Source organism: Chelonia mydas, chromosome 2 (genome assembly GCF_015237465.2).
Source record: "Chelonia mydas isolate rCheMyd1 chromosome 2, rCheMyd1.pri.v2, whole genome shotgun sequence".
NCBI lineage: Eukaryota > Metazoa > Chordata > Testudines > Cheloniidae > Chelonia > Chelonia mydas.
In genome coordinates, this window is record NC_057850.1 from 218,793,814 (window position 1) to 218,799,813 (window position 6,000).

The following is a 6,000-nucleotide window of genomic DNA, read 5'->3' on the forward strand; positions in this document are numbered from 1 at the left end:
TTCCAATAGGAAGATAAATATGTCAACAGCCTCGTCCAGAGATATTATCAATGGTTACATTAATTCAGGTGCATAACATCAACATCACTGAAGGTGAAAGAAGGGAAACACAGGAAAATGAGAATCTTTAATGCAGCTTAAGTCAGTGAGTGTTGATGGTACTCATTAGAATCAACACCATTTGTTCTAGCACTAGTTCTGCTCCAGCACTGAGCAAGTTCATAAGAAGAACAAGAATTAGATTACTTATTATACCATTGCCTTTTAAATGAGCCATTGTTTAGGGGTCTTCACTGCCAAAGTCTTTATAATACAGAAGAAAAATAAAAGAGATGCTAAGATTGCTGGTATGCATCTCAAAGCATCTAAGGTGTTTAGGTGATTTCTTTATCAACTGCATTGCTTTTTAAAATATATATATCGTTATATCATTACCCTAAAAAACCCAGCCAATTTCACCAGCGATTTACTGATGCTGTTGTCGTCATCTTCTTTTAATTTGATTTGGGTGTTGAGTTATATAGTGGGTGTGCCAAACAGTGGGTGTACTAAGTGTCCAGCTTGATTGTAGAACACCACCATTTTTTTGCTTGATGTCACACACTGCTAATCAGTGATGCACTGTTTATTGAAATTCCATTGATTCAATTCTTTATCTGCAGTGAGTCCTACTTACATAACAGATTTAAAATAGCAAGGTGTGTAATCATACAACAGAATTCAGTTGTGGAATCATGCATATGGCTATTAGAGGTTTAAAATAATTCAAACTGATTTATATTTAATTGATTAATATTCTGTAGTTTCTACTACAGAACTTTTCCATTCTTATTATTTCTACTCTACTTACATTTTAAAGGGCTCACACATCACTGTCCATGATAATTGGAAAATTTGCAAAGGTGCTGCTACGTCAAATCCTAATTATTACCTATTTCCATTCTTTCATGAAAAAGGTTAGTAGGTTGGGCAACAATTATATCATCACCTTAATGAAAACAAGTTATTAAATTGCTTTCCACCTGGGTATTAAATCCCTTTCAATACAGGTTGTCTGTAATTCAGTTTGTATACGCAAGTCAATTTTTTTTTTATTATGGACAAGAACCATCACTGATGTTCATTTTTTAAGTTAAGAAATGCTTCTGATTTAATTAGCATCAGATATTTCCATTTAGAACAAAAATGAAATGGTCCAAATAACACAGCTTTCTATTTTTCTCTTGCTTTTCTAAAAATTTCTGAAACACATCAGTACAAAGCGGTGAAGTTGGCATAGATTATGCTTTGAATTAGACAAAAATAATTAATTCAAAAACATTTGGGCTTCTAAAGTTTTAGAACATTGATGCATTACGTTAAAATGCTGTTTATGTAAATTGATCATTTAAAATATATATATATTTATTTGACAGAAAAATAGATTTAACAAGTGGCCTGTGTGTGCATTGCAATATGGTAAAGATCCACTAGATGGACCAACTTCAACTACTATGGCAATTAAAAAAAATCAGTGGAGCCGTTCAAAATTAATGCAGTAGAAAATTATTCATATTGGAAGAGTTTGAGAGAAAAATGTTTTAAGTTCTGATAGTCACGTATAAGCACTATGATTTCCTTTCTTTCGGCCCAGGTCCGGAAAACCATACTCATGTGAGTAGTCCATTTAGGTCCTTTGGAGCTCTTCCTGGCTGATCTACAGAACAGAAATATCATAATGGGAGAGCAGACTACTATCAAGTTAAAACTGTTTTAAGCCTCCTTGCCGACTGAAAGAATCTCAAGAGGAATGTATCCCCTAAGGTCAGGGCGGACTGCATAAACAGAGCAGTGTGGAACACCCAGTTCCTATCTTGACTCCAGGCGGCATGGTATGTCAGAGTCCATGTGGGAGGAGGGGACATGATCTACCTTTTGTAGTTCCCAAAAGGAGTTCACTTTTAAATGCTCCCTAAAAACACTGGAATAAAAATTGGGTTGATAATACTACCTTAGAGATGTGATAGTCTTACTTAATAAGTCTTTGTTAAATTCTTTGAGGCAAGCTTTGAGATCCTTGGATAGAATGCTATAGAATTCTATTCTTCCATAGATGCTATGCAATTATTAGGTCCCAATCCTGAATTGAACTCCACGCAGGCAGACCCCTGTGCATGCGCAGAGCTCCACTTAAGTTAATGGTGAGTTCCACCTGAGTGCAGCCCATTGCAGGAAGGGGCCTTAGTTTTCAGAGGGCAGTTTGCCATAGTTCATAATCCTTAGGGCTTGACTGTCAAATGCAGATAATAGTGTGAAGGGGAATTAGAGTTCAAAATTAACCTTTCATATCCTTTCTTATTTTGGGAGCATCCTAAGATACCAGGTGTGTCCGTTGGGTGGCGGACGTGGGAACCCCATATATAATATGAGCCACTCTGAATATATTGAATGAGCAGCTGTGGATCTATGGTTGTGAGTCAGACCAACTACCTGTCCTTGTAAAAAAGTAAGTTATAAAAACAACCCTGATAAAACAGTCTGTCTCAATTATCCAGCCTCTCTGTCAGTTAGGCTCTTGGAATCGAGTCGACAACGAGTTCAAATGGAGGTATGAAGGGGGTGCAACAAACTCATGAGGGAGTTCCTTGCCTGTAACTAGAGCTCCTGAGAGCTAAAACTAAAACTAGTGCTGGGTGCTGCTGGAGCATGAACCACCATGTGGGACTCTGGGAAACTGACTCAAGTAATTAGAGAAATGACTGTTCAATATTAGTATTCTTGGAGTATGCAAAATGTGATGGACTGATGTGGAAGACTCCATTAAGACCCAACCAATCAAGAACCCCCCCAAATAAACAAGTAAACAAACAAACAAAATTTGGCAAATGCTACCCCCCACCCCCCAAACAGGAAATGAAATGCATTCCATCAGTGAAGAAGAATAACTTGGTGTCTGCTGGCAGGATAAAGTAACCAGCGCTGAGGTGTTACAAAGGATTGGCCACCAGACTGTAGAAACAATGATTTTAAAAAAAGGCTGAATTGGTTTGGACATTTTGTACAGGTATCAACACTCTGTATTTCTAGACAAGCACTTGACAAGATACCACCTGGTGGAAGACAGAAAAGAGGAGGACAACAGATGACATGTAAGAAAACTAGTGAGAAGAATGTCACTGTTATGGAAACAGACTATAATGGAGCAAGAAACATGGCACTTGACCAACGGTGGAGGAAAGACTGGGTAGTCTCCTGTCACAAGGTGCAAGAGTCTCTAATATAAAAAATAATTACAATATTTTTGAAGGGGGTCATTTTCTTATCAAAGAATTTTTACAGAAATAATTTCCTAAGGGAATTAGATAGGATATTGGGGAAACAGGGTCAAATAGCAAAGGCCTATGCTTCTCTATTTGGGAGGGTTAGCTTACGTAAGAAAAACCCACTCCCTAGCATTCTAATTCCATAGATGCTGTTCTGGAAAGGTCTGATTTTAGGGTTAAAAAAGCATATAATACTATGCTAAGAAATCATATGGAAAGAGAAAAGTTGAGAATAGGTAATAAAATGAACGAATGTATTAAATGTAAAATGAAAAATTGATTTAGGGCCTAAGTCTACGCCCATTTAAGTAAATAGAAGCCTTTCTGTTAACTTCAATGGCCATTGGATTGGACCTCTTAAATCACATTTTCAAAGGTGTTTAAGCACCTGAAGATGAGATGGGCACCTAGTGGATTTTACTTCTTTTAATTCTTCAAAAAGCTCACTGATTCTTCAAAAAGCTCAATGATAGGTTCACATCAAGTCACTGTATACTCATCCTCTGGCTGTTTTTCTTCATATATCTATTTTGGCCCAATTAGGTTCTTTTTACCTTTTAAATGCAAAGGAAGTAATTGTCCCTCTACTAATGCTTTAAAGGCTGTCAGTAGACAGCTAGAGTTTTTTTGCGTATCATCAGTTTCAAAGCACATTTGGATTTGTGTCTCTAGTATTGTATACCTAGTTTTGATGACAGTGGTTTGATCACATTTTCACATAAAAACAGACCATGGCTCCTGTCATATTTCACCAGTGCATATTCTGAAATTCTAAGAACAAGTCTTACTGTATACTTGTATTCTTTTTCAGATCTTGCCTTTAGAGACAGAAAGTTCTCTGGCACAGAGACTCTTCATTATCCAGCTTATTTTATACCCTCACAGGGTTGCGTATGCTATGGTGCTCTATAAATTATTATTAATATCTAAAAGCCTATGGTGATGGGTTTGGTCACAGAGATCCCCTTGGGACCGTCACCTGACATGCTGAGATTACCTCTGAGCCCATTTTCCCTGCCAAAGGTTGGGACTCCAGAGCCCTGCCTTGTTGATCCAGACACGCTAGCCTGCTACAACACAGACCCAGGTCTGGGCATGCCCCCAAAGCTGCAGATTTTAACCAAAAACTATTCAGCACCCAGCATCTCAAGCACCCAGACACCCAGTTCCCAGTGGGATCCAAACACGAAATAAATCAGTTTTACTCTGTATAAAGCTTATACAGGGTAAACTCATAAATTGTCTGCCTTCTATAACACTGATAGAGAGATAAGCATAGCTGTTTACTCCCCCAGGTATTAATCACTTACTCTGGGTTAATTAATGAACAAAAGTGATTTTATTAAGTATAAAAAGTAGGATTTAAGTGGTTTCAAGTAACAACAGACAGAACAAAATAAGTCACCAAGAAAAATAAAGCAAAACCACGCAAGTCTAAGCCTAATACATTAAGAAGCTGTTTACAGGTAAAATCTCACCCTCAGAGATGTTCCAATAAGCTTCCTTCACAGACTAGACTCCTTCCTAGTCTGGCCTAGTCCTTTTTCCTGGTACAGTCCTTGTTAGTTCCAGCAGACATCTTAGGTGGAAAGCAGGGATGGTCTCATAACTGGCCGCCTCCTTTGTTCTGTTCCACCCCCTTTTATAGCTTTGGCACCTGGCAGGAATCTTTTGTCTCCCTGGGTCCCCACCCCTCCTTCTAAATGGAAAAGTACCAGATTTAAGATGGATTCCAGTATCATGTGACATGGTCACATGTCCTATGAGACCCCAGCCTCCATTCTTCCTGGGCTGGCCTACACTACACAGGAAGGCTTGCAGGTGAATAAACCATTTACAACTAATTGTCCTAGTCAATGGGAGCCCTCTAGATTTTAAGCCACCATTAATGGCCCACACTTTGCATAATTACATTAGGACCTCAGAGTTATACTTCATATTTCTAGCTTCAGATACAAGAATGATACATGCATACAAATAGGATGAACACACTCAATAGATTATAAGCTTTGTAATGATACCTTACAAGAGACCTTTCGCATAATGCATATTTCAGTAACATCATATTCACACTCATAAGCATATTTCCATAAAACATATGGAGTGCAATGTCACACCTATATAAAGTAGCATTTGTAAAAATGGAATGACTTGAATTATGGTCTTAATCTATTGGGTGATAGCTGTGCCAGAGACTCAGATTCAAGAAGAGAACAGATATAGTTTAGAAAGTTAGATCTACCTGACATCATCCAAGATTGAGCAGGGCATGTATCTTGCATCAATAGAATCTTATGCCGTGATTTTGCCAGATCTCACAAACTATGCAGAGTTTGATTGGCATATTACCTGGATGAAAGACTTCAAGGAAAAGCAGATGCTGCAAGAAGAGGTTTTGGTGTTTCAGTAAGTGGATCTTTTTGTAATTCTTTAGTGAGCCACTCTGCCAGCATGGGGTTGGAGGCAACTGTGCTGGAAGAGCTGTCTTTCAGATGGCAGATGTCTTTCACCAATAATCATTTAAAATTCTATGGCATTTTTCTCAAGTGCAGTGCTGTGGCTGTGAGGCAGCATGGCCCTTGCCAGTTTAGAGCCTTGAACAAGTTCCTTCTACTAGACTCCCTAGAACAGCTTCTTTAATAATTTGCTCATCTCTGAACAGCCAGCAAGCAGGTGAAATCCAGAATACCTTTGTTTT